This window comes from Dermacentor silvarum, chromosome 7 (assembly GCF_013339745.2).
Source record: "Dermacentor silvarum isolate Dsil-2018 chromosome 7, BIME_Dsil_1.4, whole genome shotgun sequence".
NCBI lineage: Eukaryota > Metazoa > Arthropoda > Arachnida > Ixodida > Ixodidae > Dermacentor > Dermacentor silvarum.
Genome location: NC_051160.1, coordinates 26,296,361 through 26,316,237, shown reverse-complemented (window position 1 = coordinate 26,316,237; position 19,877 = coordinate 26,296,361). Strand labels below are relative to the sequence as shown.

The 19,877-nt window shown below is 46.0% G+C and overlaps 1 protein-coding gene across 18 annotated transcripts in view; it reads right to left on the bottom strand.

The window, feature by feature from the left end:
- LOC119457783 (MAP/microtubule affinity-regulating kinase 3) overlaps nucleotides 1–19,877 on the bottom strand; it is a 171,240-nt gene that overhangs the window by 40,047 nt on the left and 111,316 nt on the right. For 2 of the 18 annotated variants that reach the window (XM_049670447.1, XM_049670453.1), the window contains exon 1: nucleotides 7,404–8,140. The exons of 13 other annotated variants lie outside the window; for them this stretch is intronic. The gene's annotated coding sequence lies outside the window, so the exon portion shown is untranslated. Of the gene's footprint in view, nucleotides 1–7,399; nucleotides 8,141–19,877 lie in introns of those variants that run through there. 3 more of the 18 variants (XM_049670446.1, XM_049670452.1, XM_049670448.1) reach the window with 2 other exon arrangements.

Sequence of the window (19,877 nt, the reverse complement as noted above, 5' to 3'; positions counted from 1 at the left end):
TTGATGGTAATACTTGGTTATGTCCGCTGCGTCAGTGCGACATGAATTATAATGTGTGTGTATGTTTTTTTTCTCTCTCATTTGAGCCCTTGTGCCTCGGTAAAGTTTTCCCAAGCTTGTCAAGTTCAGTCCAACTCTTTTAGAATACAATTTAGTTCGTCGTTACCAATGAAAAATTAACTGGGTTCAAGCAGATGCGGTCAACTCCGTGACATCACGGTGAGCTGGTACTGCCACCTGCCTTTCATTACTGTGTCCTTCCTGCCTTACCGAACCTCTTCTCACGTCAAGGGTGGCTTTCATGGTATTACAGAAGGGCAACTTATAGAGCTGGGCAAATATCAACTTTTCTGAATACAAATCTAATAGCAAGCGTCGAATATTGAATTAAATATTGAATAGTAAGTATAGAATATTGAACCAAATATCAAATAGTCAAACGTAGATGCATATATTTACAGCAGGAACATTTATTTTGGTATAATTAGGTACCATGCCTGTATTGATTAGTGCAAAAAAACACGGCAACTACAAAAGACAAAGGATGAGTTTAATACAAAACCACTGTGTCATAAAAAAAAAGCAAAAAAAAAAACTGCAATAGCATCCAAACAATTTTAGAGCGTGGTTGCAAACTAGCTTCCCAAAGAAGAATGGCTGCTGTATGACTAGCTTTCCAAATAAACTAAAAAAAAAAAAAAATGGTTGCAAATAAAAAAAAGTTTGCTGGAGGACTTTATCTGCCACAAACACAGCTAAAAGGGCCGGCTGAAAAAAAGACCTCGCCGGTTGTAGCATAAAAGATAAAAGCTGCTACATGGCTATACTCCCAGAAACACTAAATGACAGACTACAAGCAAAAATCATAGGTTGTCATGTAGGCGTCGGCCATTAAACTGAAAACTAAGCTGGCATTATCCATTTTGTTTCTGCATTGCTTAAATCTTTTGCTGCTATGCAACTTTTGATGATATGCGATACTTTGTTCAGCAGGCGAGAACAGTAACCAGACTAACAATTGGTTGTTGCGAAATATTTCGTGAGTTACAGACATTCAAAAATATTGGATACTTACTTTTCAAATAAGAATAGTTAGTGTTTAGTATTAAATTTGTATTTGAAACTTTGAATATTTGCCATGCACGAGTAAATTACTAATACAATGCAAATTATTTTCCTTTTTAGCATCCTTTTAAAAGTGTCCAGACACATTTTGGAAGTTGAAGCTTTCTTGCACTTGAACGAATGACACTAAGCAAGTGTCAAAGTTTATAAGAACTCGCACATTATTTTGATTGGATACTAAAAGTTGGACTCAAAATGCCGGACCCGGCGTCACCAACATTATCTCGAAGTCACGACACAGAGCAAAATTTGCTGATGCCATACAGGATCATGTTGCTTTTACGTATATATATTTGGCGTCATCCGAGCCAGGGCCCCCCGCGCCAACAGGGAGCTTTAGTTTGTCCAGTATTCCGGTAAACGCAGGCGAATTGGGCGGTTTACCAGGTGGACGGAGGCGTAAATATGAGTGGCCTGCCCGGTGCAGCCACCTGGTGGTGCAGACCTCAGCCAGACAAACACAGCTAATATTGCAGTAACCAAAAAGTATTTTGCTTTACAGCTAGCGTAAATTTTCGGTGGAAACACGATTACGCCGGAGGCGAAAATTTAGATCAGCAGCGAAGTAGAATACACTTGGTTTCTGCACTATTAGCTCTGTGTTTGTCTGACTGAGCTCTGCACCCATGCAGGACATTCACATTCGCGCGTCCGCTCACCCGGTAAAACGCCCAGTCCGCCTGCGTTTACCTGAATACAGGAACCGCTAAAAATCTCTAATGTTATCCGCTTTTGCCACTAGTGCACACGATATCGTTCCGGTACTTTGACGGGATTCTGACTTGGACGTATTCAGTCATAATCCCACGAATGGTAGTTTTGCACCACTGGTCTCTCAACCAAGCACATGAACTAAATGTCCGAATCTGCGGTTCCTCTCATACTGAGCATAATGACTATCGATACAAATGGTCATCCGTAGAGTAAAACTAACCTGTCTCATCATGGTCTAATCACAGCTCACGTTCCCTATTAGTGGGTGAACAATCAAATGCTCGGCGAATTCTGCTTTGCAATGATTATAACAGCCGACATTGAAGGATCAAAAAGCGTTATCGCAATAAACGCTTGACTGCCACAAGCTACATTATATATATATATATATAAGGAAACAATGTTGTGCATGTTCCTTCTAGTTATGGCTGTGTGTGGAAACTGCAGCAATTGCAGAAGAAAGAGAGCCAATTTATTGTGACGTAACGCATCTACTACCTGTGTACCGAAACCCTAACTGGTTCATAAAAACAAGTACTACAATGCTTACCAGTATTTTTATTTTCCTGGGGTATTTGTCGGTGTGCGCAGGCAGGAAGGTTGTTAGTGGTAAGACAAAATTAATCGGCGAGATCATAGAAACATTAAGCTGCATGTGCATTCTTTATTGCACCATGACAACATAAAAATTCAAGTATACAGACCTGTCAACTTCAACATTGGAAAAATACTACACTGGAAACAAAAAGTGGTTTCACCTGTGCTGGAAAGAAGCTGCGAGGGGCTGCCACTATAGCAATTTTATTTGAAAGCATCCTTGCATTTGCGATCTCTGTGCTCCGACAGAGTTCCCGAGAGACGCTGGCATTGAAGGACGGTCCTCTGCCACGGCATTGTGGAAATATAGTTCTATAGTTCATACAGATCTTCCGTGGTGTATTTTGCATTGCTTTCCAAGTTGTGAACGATTACACTGACAACCCTGAACAAGGAAACATGCAACTGCCTGGAAGCAGCATGTGGCTCCAAGGAAACCTATACAGACCTTTCAGAAAAAAAGCTTCCCACCTGAAAAATGCATCCTGGTTTCAGAATCAAACCAAGCTTGGTTTTCTTTCCAGAACAGCTGCTCTATTTCATGAGCTAACCAGGAAGCGAGCTTGTTTGCTAATTGGCGACGATCGTGAAATACCAGAATGTGATGCAAGCCATGCAGCGTCTACAGAAATAAACTTATTCAAGTTGATTTCACAGTAACAGAAGCACCAAGCACACTTTGTGTACACCCATTATTGTGACTGGTGCAACCAATGCACCAACTTTCGCCATGCATTGTAGCGTTAAATACAGTGTATTGTACTTAACTACACCGACATTTACTACAGTGAAATTCTGAGGTAATGAATGTACCTTACCCTCTGTGGATTTTGCAAATTGCATACTGTCCTGATGTTGAGTCAGGAATAAAAATGTTTTCGAGTTGAAAAGTTTAAACTCTTGCTGTCTTTATAAATCGTTATAGAATATTTTGAATCCAAAATCGAAATTCCAGGAACGACTTCACTAGAATTTAACTTCTTTCAAGCACAGCATTTTTATTCATACTGATTCATCAGTTCCTGTATCAGCCTTTCTCACGTGTACCTAAATTAGGAACCCAAGCTAAAACTTCCTGGTAAGTTGAAAACAAGCCTGAATCAGGAGTCCGACCTATACAGCGAAATGGTGAGGAGAGGCTTTAAAACTATGCTAACAAAATGCCACACAAAGCCCCTGTAGCATTCAAATCGCGCCTTTTTCACTTTCCGTGTTGTCGACGCCGTGAGAGGCCTTTGAAGTCATTCGCCTTCAAATCTCTGCGCTGTTCAGATACTATTTGACACCGGGAAGAAGCAACTCAGTCGAAAGAGCTTGCAAGAAAAAGAAGTGGCACAAGGCTGACAGAGCTGAGCCAAAGACAACGCTTTTAAAAGCCTGCTCCAACACAATCCCCACTAGGCACAATCCACTCGAGCAGAGAGAGTCCCACAAACACAATGCCTGTGCTGCGAGAGAAACGCGGAGATAGCAGGCCAGTGAAGAAGTGGTGGTGGTCACCGGTTAAGGATGGGCAACAAGGCGAGGAGTGCGCATCAATCGGGTCGGCCAGAGACGAGGAGTGAGCGCGTGCGATAGCGCTTTTAGATAACCAGCGTACGCCTTGACTGCCTTTTATTCTTTCTTCCGAGCAGCACACACTTGGCTCTCGATACTCCGCGGGAGGAAACCCGATAGCAGCACCTTCCTCGGTTGTTCTGCGGGTATGCAAGAACTGCGCTGCAGAAGCTGTACAATAAGTTCGAACACGAGTCAGGGTACCTACTCCGCTGGCATTTTCAAGTTAAGATTTGAATGAATCACGTGTTCCATCACATACTAACTACCAAGCCAGGCTCAGACTCGCAGTTCTAGCAAAGAGGACATGATTATTTGCAGATTATGCAGGTTTAGTTGAAAACTATGCTTCCTTCTAGCATACCACTAGCTTTTCCATAAGAACTGTGGTTACCAATCTTCCCAGGTGAAAGCAAATGGCGTGAAAATTTCCATTTTTGCTCATCTGAATTTTACAGAATTGACAATTTCCCTGAAAACTCTTCATCAGGGAGAACTAGGAGAACACTCTCTCAATGCCTTAGGGTGACAATAACAGGATTGACTACGGGGTAAGATGTACGCTAACGCACCACACCGCGGTCACTGCTTACGTGAGGCATGTTGCAAATAGCACAAAGCCATCAATTATTCATTTTGTTACACTGAGGAATGACCGAAAACAGTAGTAACATTACTGGTCACTTTTAGCCTGTCGCTATTACAATGGCCTGAAGCAAGATGCAGAATTCGGCAAAATGCAACTCGTAGAAAATGTACAACTCAACTCGTCTTCGTTCTCTACTGCGTGCATTTTAATTGAACATGGGATGACGCTCCCTGCTATGAGCAGAAGTGGTTCACAGTACCGAAAGAGTTATGCTTGATGCCTGGCTTTTGACCATACATTACGGAATACGATGAGGAAGCATTAGAAACCAGCCGAAGAATGGTGAACTGCCCCTGTGGTAAATTTACTCATTACAAACAAGCTTTTGTCCAACAGCCTCCAGTTACTACTAACTGCACGAAAAGCTATTGCGTTGAGGCTTTTCGCCTTAAACTTTAAATAGTGGCAGTCCACATATGGAATCGCACACTTTGGTTCTTTTGAACAATCATATAGCCAGCGCATTTTGCAATTACTATCTACCACGCAAGCTCCCCCGATGCCTAGCTGTGCTCGTCATGTGGCTTTCACCTCCACGCCAGAACGATTACAAAACTTGACAAATCTGCAGTATTAAAAAGCCACCAAAGGAAAATACATTTCTTTTAGGGTCAACAATTTGTTAACACGAACCCTGTGCCTTAAATGCTAGTAATAGAAGAAAGGTAAAAGTGACGGGCTTGTGGCATTGACCACCACCCCGTTTCAAAGGGGGTGCTTATAATATCCCAACCATTTGTCCGCCCATCGCATTAATCCTGACCGAGATGACGCCCCGGGTAGTTCTCACTTTGGATACACTCCGACCATCTCTGAAAAGTCTCTTGCAAAGAATGCGCAGCAAGTACCCCGTACACCGAGATTACCTAGGGCTGCTTCCGATGCAGCACCGGAACCGGAGAACATCGACAGATAAAAAGTTGCCCGCGGTTACGGAAGTGCGCCAACATACTGTTCGCGCAGCAGAAGAGAGAGAAAAAAAATAACAAAAGAAGCGTTCGCAGCCGCAAAAGCGGCGCAAAAACGACCTTGAGGAGGGAACTCGGCAGCGCAACACAGCGGACCTGTTAGTTCACCGTAGATACATCCGGACACCGAAGTGAGCTCTCAGGTTACCTCGAAACGCGGCTGTAAAACAGCGATATACCTCACTAAAGAGAAGCGGGAGAAAAAAAAAAAAAAAATCGCACGACTGCACGCTGTTTTCCGTAGGGATTGGAGGGGAGTACGCAGTGCGATAGACTGCTGGACAGTCATTTTTTTCGCAACACATTACATCACGCCTGCAACTGGGCGCGGCGAAGCCAGTTTTTCTTCTGCAAGAGCAGGGCTCCTGCTCGTCTGTCGCCATTTTGCCGCAAAACGAGAAAAAAAAAACGTCAAGACACGCCCGCGTGCTTTTGTTGCGGATAACACACGCCAAATAACGAAGCATTGAGTTTCAATTCGGGCTTTAAAAAAAAAAAGAAAAAAAAAAACCGTCGATTCGCCAGCGCACCGGTAACGGACGTTCGCTGTCACGCCGCGCTCTCCGGGTCGTCCTTTTAATAAGCGAGAGCTCGTCGCAACAGCGGTTGGTACAAACCGCGGCGCATCACCTGAGAAGCTTCAACCGCGAGGTTGTAGCGCCATGTCAAAAAAAAAAAAAAAAATGCTGCACGAGGACATCGCCGTTCGCAGAGGCCGTCGCAGCACAACAGGGGCGGCCGATACACGGTCTCTACGGCTAAGCCTACCTTGCCTTCAGGGCTGCCCTCTTCCGCGGTGAAGTCTCGTTTTTACCACCCGCTCCTTCTCATCTCGCCAGCTGTGCGGCGGCGGCGGCGGCAGCTTCGCCAAAGTAGCTCGCGGCGTTTTGCCGTCGACGGATTCGACTCGAAAAATTGCCGATCGCACAGCTCTGCACATGCGTCTGCGGGCGGAACCGCCAGACGAGAAACCGCCGAAAAATACCGAAATACCAACGTACACACAGCCCATCGCCCATGAATATTCCTATGGCCAGGCCAAGCTCCAACCCGAAAGAGCCCTGTATTTTAACGTCTTTATGAAAACTTGCATCGCCGTGTAAAAAACTACGGCGAACATTGCTCCGTTTCAGCTGCGGTTTACAACCTGCGAAACCAAGCAAAAACAAGAGTTTGGTAGAATCGACGCGTTACGAATGAGCTCACAAACAAAAGCGGTGAAACACGCACAGCAGGAGCTATGCGCGCCGGGGGAGGAGAGCGCAAGGAGGTCGCTCGATCGGCAACGCCGAAGCAAAACGCCGAGTTATACGCGTTCCGATCCGAAAACCCGAACATTCGCGTGCCGGGGACGCTAGATTCGCGACGAGAAAGCCGCCTAGGCCTGCTCGGCGGACCTCCCCGTTCGCCGCCAGCCCTAACCGGTGCTGGTTGCTTGCTCCGGCGTGTAAAATGGCGAGGCGCACCGACAACTAAGTACGCCCAGTGCCGCAATCGCCGCGGAGACGAGAGGAGAGGGCGGCGGAAATTGTAATATTCCTCGGGGACCGCGAGATTGATGGCCGAACGGTTCATCAGAGAAATTAGCAACCGCGATGACGCACGGAAACGGTCGCCCGGAACCACCACCTCCACCTTGACAAGCAACTTTACTTTTTTCTTTTATTTTTGCTTCTTTCACATCTGACGCCCTGTCTGCGATCATTGAAACAGGGCGAGGCTGCCCTCAACGGTCATGGGCCAAATGATCGCGAGATGAGCTCCCAAAAGAAAGGGCGCCGCGCCCGACCTACCTACCTAGGCAGGCGGCCGAGTCGGCGTATCTTCACCACAGTCGCCCTTCGCGCGGTCGTCGCAGCAACAAACCGGTGCGATCCAGCGCTGGAGACTCGCGCACGGGCATTATTATCCCACCAAGGCGAGTAGGGCCTCTGCGGTGGCCTCGGAGTCGTCATCCAGGTTTGAAACAACTGTCTAGCGGCTCCCGGGAGATTGAAGCACTCGGGAGGGGTGTCGGGAGGGGGGGGCGACGACGCGAATCACACCGGCTCACATGCACACACCGATGGCGGCAGATCCGGTGCGGACGGCGGCGGCGCCGACGACGTTCACGATGCCGGCGCGGTCACACCAAGACGACGGCGGAGGAACCAGAGACTTTTCCGGTACGGGGCAGCAACACGCTAGGCCTAGCGCCACCGCTGCTGCTGCTGCTGCCGCCTCGCAACCCATTACGGGGCTATCGTCCACGAGGAGAAATTTCGGAGGACGCCGCCGCGCACAGTTTCTTGCATCGGCACACGCACACACACACAGACTCCCTCTCTCTCGGCGACGACGAAGGCCCGCAGCTGAGAAGCCGCGCACTTCTCGGGCGAAATGAATGAATAAAAATAAAACTTCACACGGCCGACCGTTCTGAAGAAACGGAAAAGAAAAACGCAGGGGCAGTCCGAGCTCTCGCACGGCGATCACATTGATGCTGCCATGTCGCACAATATGGCGGCCATCTAACGCGAGGAGAAAAAAAAAAAAAATTACGAGCGAAGACAGAGAAAAAGAAAACAAAAAGCAAGAACGGGAGCTGCGCGCCGTGCGCAGATTGGCAGGCCCGGATTGTCGGCTGCGCGCCGCGTTGATTGGTCGCTCGCTATGAGTCAGCGCGGTCACGTGACTCAAACACGCCGCGCCGGCAGCAGCAGCCCAGCCATCGCAGCAGCCAGGCAACAAAAGGCGAGCCTCCTCCCAATGAAAATATCAGCAGTACGCCAGTTACAAAGGACGCTGCTCGGCGCAGTGGCTCAGTGAAGTGAGGTGCACGGTGCGAGAGCGAGTTTTTTGTGAGCGCGTCTTCTCCCGGCTGCAACAGGTGACTGCAAAGGGGCCGACGGGGAAAAGACAGGCCTGTGTCTCTCGCGTTTCTGTTGTTCGTCGGCTCCCGTCGCACATTTTTTTACGATGCAGCTCGATCGGCACTGCAACGATTTTACGTTCGCAATCCCCGAATGGGTTGTTTGACGATCGCGTAAAACTGCGTTGCCTATGTTCAAGATCGATGTGGACGGCCGTGAAGTGGCCACAGCGTGATCTACCCTACTTCTCAACATTCAGTTGCGACTTTCGGTTTAGCTGCTGCTTGGGGCCCTATTTAACACGGCGCTGGCGTTCGTCCTGACGTTCTTTTGTTAGCAAGGTGCTTCGCAAACAAATGTTGGGCAACACCTGAAAACATTTCGCGGAGTGAAGGCAGTTGCTAACTCTTCTTGCTCCATCGCCGCCCCAGGTGGGTGGTGTAAGATAAGGTGAACAGGAAGCGAAAGAAAGCGCGCAACCACTTCAACGGCGGCGAAGTTCCGTTTGGGGCCGTGGCGCCATCTGCCGTTAGCTACAAAAACTGCAACTCGATGGCCTCGGCATTCGAGATTCTCAACGCAATCCCCGGATCTCGAAGGCAACGTGAGGTTGAAGCGGTTTCCAAAAGCTGCTGTTGATCGCTGAGGCCAAGAGACACGGGAGAGGGGGGGGGGGGGGGGGGTACTCGGGAGAGCGAGCTCGCCTCTTTCTTATCACCGCGTTCGTCGACAGACAAGGCACGTACCGCCGTAATCTGGGCTAAATGCGGGCGATCGCCTTTTAAACTGTCCTGTCTGTCCCGCGCGATGCCCAAGCCGTTAAAGGATAATCCATTTATGACCTCCTCTGTCGCCACGAGGCCGGTGTGTTGATAACGAAAGGCATAAAACGAAATACCCGAGTCGCAGCGTGCAGTCCATCCGGGTAACATCCAGCGGAAAGTTCCGAAGACGTGACGCGAGAACCTTTGCACACTCAAGATAAAAAAGGCTCGAAGACGCAGTAGGCTATACACAGCTGCTTTCACTCGCCGTTGCGCGAGGCGTTTCTAAGCACTTACTCCAAGTCGCTTTGCTTTTCTTTTACCAACAGATAACGCTGGCTGAATACTTGATAGTTTGACATTACATGCACGTACAATGCTACGGGTAGATTTCTAGCAAAATTAGCTAGAAAGACTAAATACAACTTCGACTATCTGGGAGATTACTCTATGAAAGCTCAATTTATAATCACATGGCGGTAGCCCTAGGGTTTCTTACAATACCGCAGCCTTAAAATCCTGCCTGCTGCCTTAAATTTCGCGACCAAACCGCGGTAACTATGACGTAACGGATCTCGCGGCATTTTTGCGCATCTCGGCCGCTTCCCCATTATCTTATTTTGGCACGGAAAGAGTCCGCAAAAGTTGTCTGGTTAGATGCTATAGTGTATTTTCGGTTGCAATGCGATACCTCTTTATCGACAAACAATTCAGCGGTGTCAAACAGACACTGACAGAATCTGTGACGTTACGCGTAAGTGGTGCGATAATTTAGAAGCGGCATCACAGCAGGGCTCGTTTTTCCTTCTCGTGGTCTTTGATTGGCTCACCGCAGGTCTCGTCTCACGGCAACGCTACCGTATTCGCAGTTACAGTAATGTAATCTATTAACAATGGAGCTTTCCTTAATTAAAATGGCATTTACCCCCTAACGTATCACATAAGCTACGCATAATTCGGCAGACGAATGGCTTACTTTGAAATAAAATTTCGTTGTTTTCTTTTTTGTACAAGTGTACTCTTCATGGCCAGAAATCAAGGTGAACAGGTTGTTATCTTTCCTTTGACGTGGAACTTTGTTTTGGAAGACATTGTGGTGTTATAATGCCTGTTACTAGCGATGTTCGGCGCATGCGGCCAAATTATAAGTTCGGTCGGCGCGGAGCGGTCGTATGTGCATGCGTGCGTCTCCCCTACAACACAGTATGCTAACTATAGACATTAGAATGTGACGTCACGAAGTTGGTATTGATACATGGTTTTGATTCAGTGGAGGGGAAAAAAAAAAAAACTGACTGTGTGTGCGTGTGTGTGTAACCTTATAATATTGTTGTAAATTTGCATTGCTCTTCAGGACACGTTATACATTTATTTATTTATTCGGTAATATCTATTTCTGCTCACCTCCGTTTCACTGACCCGACTCCCTTTACCAATTCTATTATACCACGAAATCCATCTAGTTGACACAACTCGTTACACTAGCCAATCCTTTATACTCGTCAACGACACATTTGTCTTCACTATTTATGACATCGGCGGTTGTTTTCCATTAGCCAAGGTACGGAAGCAGGAAGAAAAAGTTAACCCGCAAGGTTGTTCCTCGTTCGCATTTAGTTAATGGTGGCCCGTTATATAGTCTCACAAGAGCGTCGCGTGCTCGTAATATCCATAACTTTCGTAAACATTGCAAATATATTCCCTCTTTATTCATCTCCTACTGGCTGTCTCCCGTTCTATTCACTATTTATACTCCGTACTAAAATAATACCTTTCTTCATGGCGTAGCCACTAACAGGAGGCCTCGTATAGCCTCGGTATTTCCATGTGTAGGGCCTTCTTCATCTGTGTATCGAATGTACTGGTGTTTCATATTTTATACGAGAAGAAAAAAATGCACTGTGTATAAAGACTATGCCGCTTGCTGGTCGACGTTCAGCCAGCCATCGGCTACACGCAGCTACGTCGGTGCAATACGGCCAGCGGAATTCTCCTCTTCCCTTCAGATCTAATTCAAACGGCCGCACGCAAAAAACAACTAAACCTTCAAAAAAGAGAGAAAAAGCGCGGGGGCCGTTCTTGCAAGCGAAACATGTCAACAAAATCCCTCCCCACATTATTAAAACGCAAAGTGCACATTGATCGCTCCCCGAGCCAGTTTTGAAAATGCCAAGCAATGAAGTTCGGGCCCAACGAATGACTGAATGAATGAAACGATGTCAATAACATTCTCTCTCACTCTCTATCACTCCACTCCCAAACAAAGCACGGTATAAGCGCGGCCAGAAATGACGCGAACCCGCGACCTCGCGCTCTGCACCAGAACAGGGGACGATCACTTTCGTCTCGGCCGTCGGGCGCGCGCTGATTGGCTGCGGTTGAGCAAAACCGGATGAGCTCATTGGCTGGTTGAGCACTGTTATACGTCACGCGAAGGCGATAGTATCGCAGAAAGTGATCGTCGCAGAATACGTCCCCAGTACAGACAGCCATGTACTACTTCTCGTCAGCCGGGAGCAGTGGATATGAGACCGGCGGAAGGTTGAACAAGTTTGTAGGGATTTGTGGTATAATATACGGAAAGACAGGCGTGAGAACCGCGAACCAGAGCGAGCCTCCGAGATCGCGCGCGCGCGACTTGTGCATAACGTGCGACCTCGAAGGTCACGTATACGGACAAAACCAGAACGAAGAGGCGTCAGTGTTGTCCTTTTCGTTCCATGTACACTTGCCTCTGCGTTATTGTACGCCTGCGGCTTTCCATATCAGTGGTTTGAGCTAAATAAAAAAAAAATTAAAGAAAGAAAATTTGAAACAGCAGCACAACACGTTCATTAGTGCCATTGCAGCGCATGCTTTTTGTCTCGGGGCATATCTCAATTGAACAGAGCGGCGTCCGCAGACAGAGGACAAGGCGAACACGACCACGTTGCGACCCCAGACTCACCCTTTCACCTTTTGAAAGAGCAAATTTGGCTTATTGAGCTCCCATCGAGCGCGCCCTTCTCGACACAGACTAACTCGGAGGGAATCAACGAAAAGAGACGCACAACAGACACGCCAGGCACCGAATCGATCGGCGTGAATAGCTGCCAACACAAAAGAAATGCCGGAGGGACAAAAGAAAAACGATAGAGTATTCGTGGGCGTGCACGAGAAATGCGGTGACAGGCCGCGCGTGGGAATCAAAAAAGATATAGCCACACGGACAGAAGAACGGCACGCTGTTCCAGTTATAGGCATCGGAGGCACGGAGTGTCAACACAGCTGCCGCATTTTCCGCGGTATAGACCGCAATTACGTGGGCTCTGTAGCGACATTCCCTGTTCGGCATCGAGCGGCGCTGCTTTATCTTTTACTATCTTATATCAGTTGACCGGACGTCCAGTTGCGATCGAACTAAACTACGCGCACGTATCAGATAACCGTAAAGCATTTCTCCCTCCCTCTCTTTTCAGCTAAAGAGACTTCACGCGAACAAACGTCATCATATTTCGCGTCGCTTTAAAAAAAAAAAAGAGGAAATATTCGGTATACTCGAGTCGATATTCGAAGATCGACTTCTTTTTTTCGCTCGAATATTCACGTACGATTCGCAAAGATTTCGCCATTCGAACAACCACGGTATCAACTCAATTAAATAGAAAGAAAGGATCGGGTACGCTTGATTCGTTTTTACGAACTTCTCGCTACAACGAAGCACTGACTGAAGCGCGCGCAACACGGTATACAGCGCGAAGAAAGTGCCGCATATATGGCAGACAGGCGCGGTCCACCGACACCGCAACCAGCAGCAGCAAAGCACGGTTGAGCATTGACCGGACCAACGTACGTGTCTGTATACAACGGACCATTTGCGAGGGTTGCCAAGCGACGCGAGAAGTATTTTTTTTTTTCTTCGCACGACTGCTTGCATACTCACTTACCCCCCCCCCTCTCCCCCTCCCCTCCCCCAGCAGAAGAAGAAATGCTGATCGCAGTGGAGTGACAGACACGTCGCACACACTGGTACCACCCACCTAACCATGGCCTATAGCTGCACTGTCGAGTTATTTCTGCCACGACGAATTCACTCCACGCCTCGCGACGGGTCGACGACGCAGAAGAGCGCATTTATTGGGCCAGCGGTTGCGCGTATATGTACTATATACAGTCGTACGCGCGTGCTCAATTTAACGAAGCCGCGGGCGCGCGGGACCCGGAGAAAAAAAAATGCTTTTTTCGCTAAATCGAGAACTTCGTTAAGTCGAGAATTTGACCACGCAGGATTATGGAACGAGGCATATATGTGTAACACAAATCGGTTTCATCTCATAATATACTAAATACTTGTGCTATATGGTTCCACCCTGTGTCGTCTTTTCCGAGGAGTATGTAGCGAAAAAAAAAAAAAAAAAAACTGGAACGTCGTTCTCGGGAAATATGGGAACTGATCCATACATAAACCCCTTTGGGGCCACAATAAATATGAGGTGGTGCGTGGACTATATGGAAAGAAGTAATGGTGGCAGCACTAACGTTCGCAAATGTCATCATGTGCTTAAAATCGGATATCCTGTCGGGGTTGGAAGCGAAGCAAAGATCAGTAGGCCGGTTGGCTTCGGGAGCCCACGGTAAAAACACAAATGAAGCAGTGCAGGGTGACAAGGGTTGGGCCTCTTTTGAAGTCAGAGAAGAACAGAGCAAAATTATTTTGAAGAAAGACCCAAGAACATGGACGAAAACAAATGGGCGGCTAAAGTGCACAAGTATCTGTACCTGAAAAGCGTGGACACACAATGGAGGGAAGAGGTCAAGAAAGTTGGCAACCAAGTACAGGTTAATTGAAAGTGTAAATAGACAACCAGGATTTATCGGAAAGAATGAGAGACAGCGAATAGTCTGCAAGGAGTGGAAACAAAAAGGGCAACGGATATTTACCAGACTGAAAAGAAAGAAATTAGAAGGTAAAATCTGTACGATATAACAAAGGGCAGATCCTTGCTATATTTCAGGCTCGAGCCTATTTCCTAAGGACCAAAACATACCGGAGCAAATATTCGGAACTAGATGAGGCATCTGCATGCTGTAGTAAATATCCGGAGACCACTCAGCACGTCCTAATGGAATGCGAAGGGATTCACCCAGCGAGAACCGTAGGTAACGTACGTACACCTTCCGGAAGCGCTTGGATTTAAAGTAGACGGAAACATCAACCGGTCAGCTATATAGACATAACCAGGAGACGTTTGGAGTATTGGTGGAGAAAAAGCCGGGAAGAAATTGATACGACCGAATCAGTTACATGCACAGGTAGCGGTACAATGTATATAAACAGAGAAGTTTTGAGGAAGAGGGAAAAAAAAAAAAGATTAAAGAGGTGTATAAAAATGCTAGAATAAAAAGCATCATGTATAACGTATACCTGAGTAACTCAAGCAGGGTAGGTGACTATTTGTCACCGCCCCGTTTCGAAGGGGATGCCAATAAATAATCATCATAATATCGATCAGTTGTGGCGTTCTGCTGCTGAGTGGCAGGAGGTGACGGGTTCGACTGGCTGCCTTTGACGGCCACATCCCTATAGGGGGCGGGACGGCAACACACACTCCTGTACATGTTTTCGGTTGAAGTTAAAGACGCTCATTCGCACCCCGCGTATAAGCCCAGTGCGCAGCTTATAGCGCGACGTTGAACAAACACAATTTACGCATTCAACGGCCGACGGGGCTGTTCGTTTGCTCTCTGTGTGCCTCTCGGGGCGTTAGAGTATTTAATTAGCATATAGCGCTATACCGTTTCCCCCAACAGCATATATAAGGCCGGTAAACATTGCGCATTTGCGGTCGACAACAGGAGGTATCAGTGAAAGAGATTAGTTTGCGGAGAAGGGGAAAGAAAGCCTGCTGACCGCACCGCAACACCTGAACGCCGGTCAGCAGTGCGGGGAGGCAGTAGTCAGGGAAAGACGACAGATAACGGCGGAACCGCAACGCTATGCTAAGATACTCCCTTGTAAGTGCATCTGACAGGGCCAGATGCAGCGCCAACAACGCACGTAATATTCGGCAAGTGTTGCATTGTATATATATATATATATATATATATATATATATATATATATATATATATATATATATATATGCTTCCCGCGTATATATAGCACATAGTGCGTCCCAGCTAACGTTAGCGAAACTGATCAACAACATCATGCGTCACTCCACTGCTGTGAAGGTGGATTACCAGCGAAGCAGTTTAGCACACGACATAGAGGTGACGCTGAATTTAGGTCAAAGGTATGAGCAAATTTAATCTCTCTTGAGCGGTGACGGCGGTCATCCCGAAGAAAGACATACGCACACTACCGGTAGCATTCACGTGGAATACTACCGCCACCTCGGGGAGCCGGAGGAAACTGGACACGCAAAAAGCGCTCCGAACGACGACAAAGAGAGGGCGGTGCGAGCGTATACAGGCGGCCGACACGGGTCGCACAGCAGCAAATCTTTGAGAAACCCTTATTATCTACCTGAGAGTCGACTGGTTTTGAAAATGGTGCCTATTGATAATTAATCTACTGAAAATGCATATCCAAGTGATGAGACGTGTAAACTTTCGCACAGAATGAAGCGATTTCGCATCAAATTCGGGAGCTGAATTTTTACACAGGCAGATATGTCGACGGACACGAAAAATGCCTAGAAAGCTATAGCCATAGACAGCTTCGATGTAAAAAAAAAAAAGAGAGAAAGAGAGATAATAAAAAAGATGATAAAATCACGCTGCAAGATAACATCTACCTCTAACGACCGAACCGTGAACCGTGATTTCCTTTTTTTTCCTCGTTGATCAGCATGGCTTACGCGCTAGCTATAGAAAACATTGTATATAGTATACACAGGGAGACGCCTGTTGCGTATGCCGGGCCTTTTCCTGTTGTCCTTCCACCCGTTGCACCTGTTGGCCCGCTATTCCCTGTTCGCATACAGCGATGGAAATCGAGCCATTGTATACAATGGTCTATATAGCTATAAAGAAATGAGTCATCGCGCGTTTCCACGAAGAAATCTGCACTGTTGGTCGCCTTCGCAATGTCCTGCAAAGGGATTCCCACTCGCCCTGGGCATCACTGCAAACAATACGGCCCCGCGGTGTACTTATATAGGAGAAAATAAAAAAAAAAGAAAATCCGCACGACGCAGTATGGGTCTTCGAGAGGAGTTTGGAAAATTGATACGCTCAGAAAAACCACGAACAACACACACACAGGAAGTAATGCGCCAGTAAGCTAGGAAATAAATATCGAAGTTCACTCGAGTATGGCACGAACAAGACCTTTCTTCAACTTGTATACAGAAATCGCGCATGCGCGCTTACCTGCTTCTCGGCGATACGTAGGTACTTTTTTTTTTTAGCTGCAAAAAGATTTTAGAAGATCACGTGTGGCAGATAATGGAATTCTAACCTTTGAACTAAACTACTCGTGGTGAGGTGGACGTATTACGTCAACGAACAATCAAATGCGTAACTGACTAATTAATAAAATTTTACTAGTTAAGCCTTTCACTATTCAATTTACAGCGCATGTTGCAATTTACGAGTTCTACATGGTGAATTTGCAAGGCATATCGACTTGGAACGAATTCTGAGCATAGGGCACCGGTTTCGAGAAATGCCCCGCCAAACTTGCGGCAAGAGTGCACTGTTGTTCCACTTACTTTTTTTTCTTTTTTAAAGAAAACGCTGTTTTATGCATTTAATCACAAAAGTAACTGGAACGCCAATGTAATTCGTCGCACTTTCAAAAATAATATCTCGAAAGTGGCGTCATCCCTGAGAATTCGTTCCAAGTGGATACGCCTTGCGAACTCCTGGGCTACAATTCGTAAATTACAATATATGCCGTAGGAATTAATTGAAAAATAATGATACACTGCTAATTAGTGAATTATGCATTTCGACTTCTCGCAGAATACTGCACGCCTCATCGAGTAAGGGTTAGAATTGTGCAATCTGCCAAAGGCGATTTTTAAAAGTTTGGTGCAGCTATCAAAAAAAAAAAAAAATGAAAGAAAGAAAGAAAGAAAAGAAAATTGTATACACGCGCAATCACCCGGTTTAAGAGGAAGCTTTACGTCATGATTTCTCAATTTGCTCGTTGCCTTTAGATTTATCCATTCAAATACAGGTGATACACATAAATACCCGCATTAACAATCAATCGCTTGGCCGATCTGACTTAAATTTGCTGCATTTAAGAGATACATCTGTTTTCTACCGACAACAGGAAGCAAATTTTAGAGTTGAGGCCTGAATATTTTTTTGAAAAGTTTTCAAATATAAGTTTAAAATAATTGAGGCACCAAGTTTACCAACCCATTAACTCGGCACCAAAAACAAACATCGTAGTTCTGCGAACTTCATGAATCTGTTGGAGAATCTCGAGCGGACAATTTGATAAATGAATTTTACAGCTCACGTGAAACTGTTACAACACTTGCGAGGGTTTTATTAAAGTCATATCTCGCAAATTAATGGTATATTTCAGACCAACGTATAACATACCAATTTTGTCCGCTTTAGTTGTCTCAAGAAGCACACTTTGCAGAATTATGACGTCGCTTTCTATTGCTGAGTTACGGCGTTGTAAATATTTGATGCCTCATGTTATAAATCTTAAATTTTGACATTATCAACATTTTTTTAATAACTGGCGCTATAAATCAAAGATCTGCTTCCTACGGTTCGCAGATGTTCACTTTTTGTATTAAATACAAGAAACACACAGGGATATAGATCAATATGGTACTTTATGACTGGTATTACGAGACGGGACTTAACCGAACAAAAGTTGGAATACAGTGAGCAATCATAGCAAATGACGCAATGGCTGTCCTTTGGAAAGTGGGCCACACAAATATTATTTTGTTAATTCAACCTACGAGCCTTAAATCATAATCGAAGCGAGTGCATTCCGAGCAATATACGATTTCGCCGCTACCATGTATTACAGATAGGAGTTCCGTATAGGCAAAGCTTCCTTCACTCTCCCCTACCCTCCTTTCCATTTCATTATTTTATTAATTTCGATAAGCCAGCCAATTACTACTACTACTATTATTATCAGAATGCAGGCATTGTCGCCATTCTCGTAGCACAACATTCGCCATCCACCTTCGATTTCGACTTCTGCTATACAGGCAGACAAGAACAACCAAGTTTCGCGTCACTAATAGGACAGGGAGATAGGACAGCAGAAAACTTGAGTAAAGAAAATAACTAATGACGTATAAACAACATAGAGACTTAATCAATCATCATCGTTTGCCCATCGGCGCCAAAGCTGTCATTGATTCCACCTCCCTTTTCATTTATACAGAATACTTAGCTTTTTTGTTTTTTTTTGCGTTTTTAAACACTCTTCTTTAAGTGTATCACAAAAGCCGTCAACTTTGAATTGAATTCAGTTTATTCGGCAACCTCGTCTGTTGTCTTCGTACATTTGCAGCACGCGCGATGGAGCTTGTATTAATTAGGTGGTTTATTTATTGCTTGAAATAGCCTGCAATGATAATTATGGCACAGTTGGCGACACCCGATTTTTTCTCCTACGCATATTATATACCAGACGACACGCAGACGAGGAAAGAAACACGACGGCACAGCAGGTCGCGTTGTTTGCTTCTTTCTTCGTCTCCACATCGTCTGCTTGACGCCTGCGTCACGGACAATCAGTCATGAATTACCAACGAGCTCGTATATTAACGCCTGGAAAAAGAAACCTGACGCCCGCTGCCGAGAATAGCGTGCCAAAGGGGGAAAAAAAAGTAGCCTTGTTTTTTTTTTTTTTTGGCTACACCACAGTTTTTAGGCTCGACTGAAATGCCCGGAATGGAAAGGGTTCGTGCGAATTTAGGGCGCCTCGATGCCAGCGCCGCGCTGGGCATCGAGGCACCCTATGCGAATTCGAACTGCAGTGCGTACGACGTGCAGATTAGTAGGTCGCTACAGGCATGCACGCATGCATGCATGCATGCATGCATGCATGCATGCATGCATGCATGCATGTATGTATGTATGTATGTATGTATGTATGTATGTATGTATGTATGTATGTATGTATGTATGTATGTATGTATGTGTCACAGCTGTCCCCGATTCGTCGTCGGCGCGAAGTCGATCGACGGGGTAGACAAGCTGGTTGGTCGTTCCGTACGCAAGCGAGCACAGTGAAGAGTCAGAGTCGGGAGTAAACAAAAAAAACAAGATATTTATCGGCTGATAAATACACACAAGTAAATAAAATACAATAATAAAAAAACACAAGACACACTAACACACCTGAGCTTAATATACACAATGATAAAGAAAAAAATAAATGCGAGCAATGAACAGTAGATATAAAAAATGAAACAGGGCGCGGATCAAATATACAAGAATACACTTAACAGCTATTCACTAAAACAACGTTCAAAAGAAATCAAAGTTCAAAAGAAAACAAATGGAAACAAACGATGCCATACGCGTGGCCGGGCAGCAGCAGCAAGTCCATAAACCATGAAGTCGACGCACAAAGCTTTCCCGAAGAATGCTGGTGGCCGATCTTGTCGAGGTGGATGCGAATTGCTGGGCTGGGTTTCCCGGGAGTCTAGATTGGACGTCTTCTCTCAAG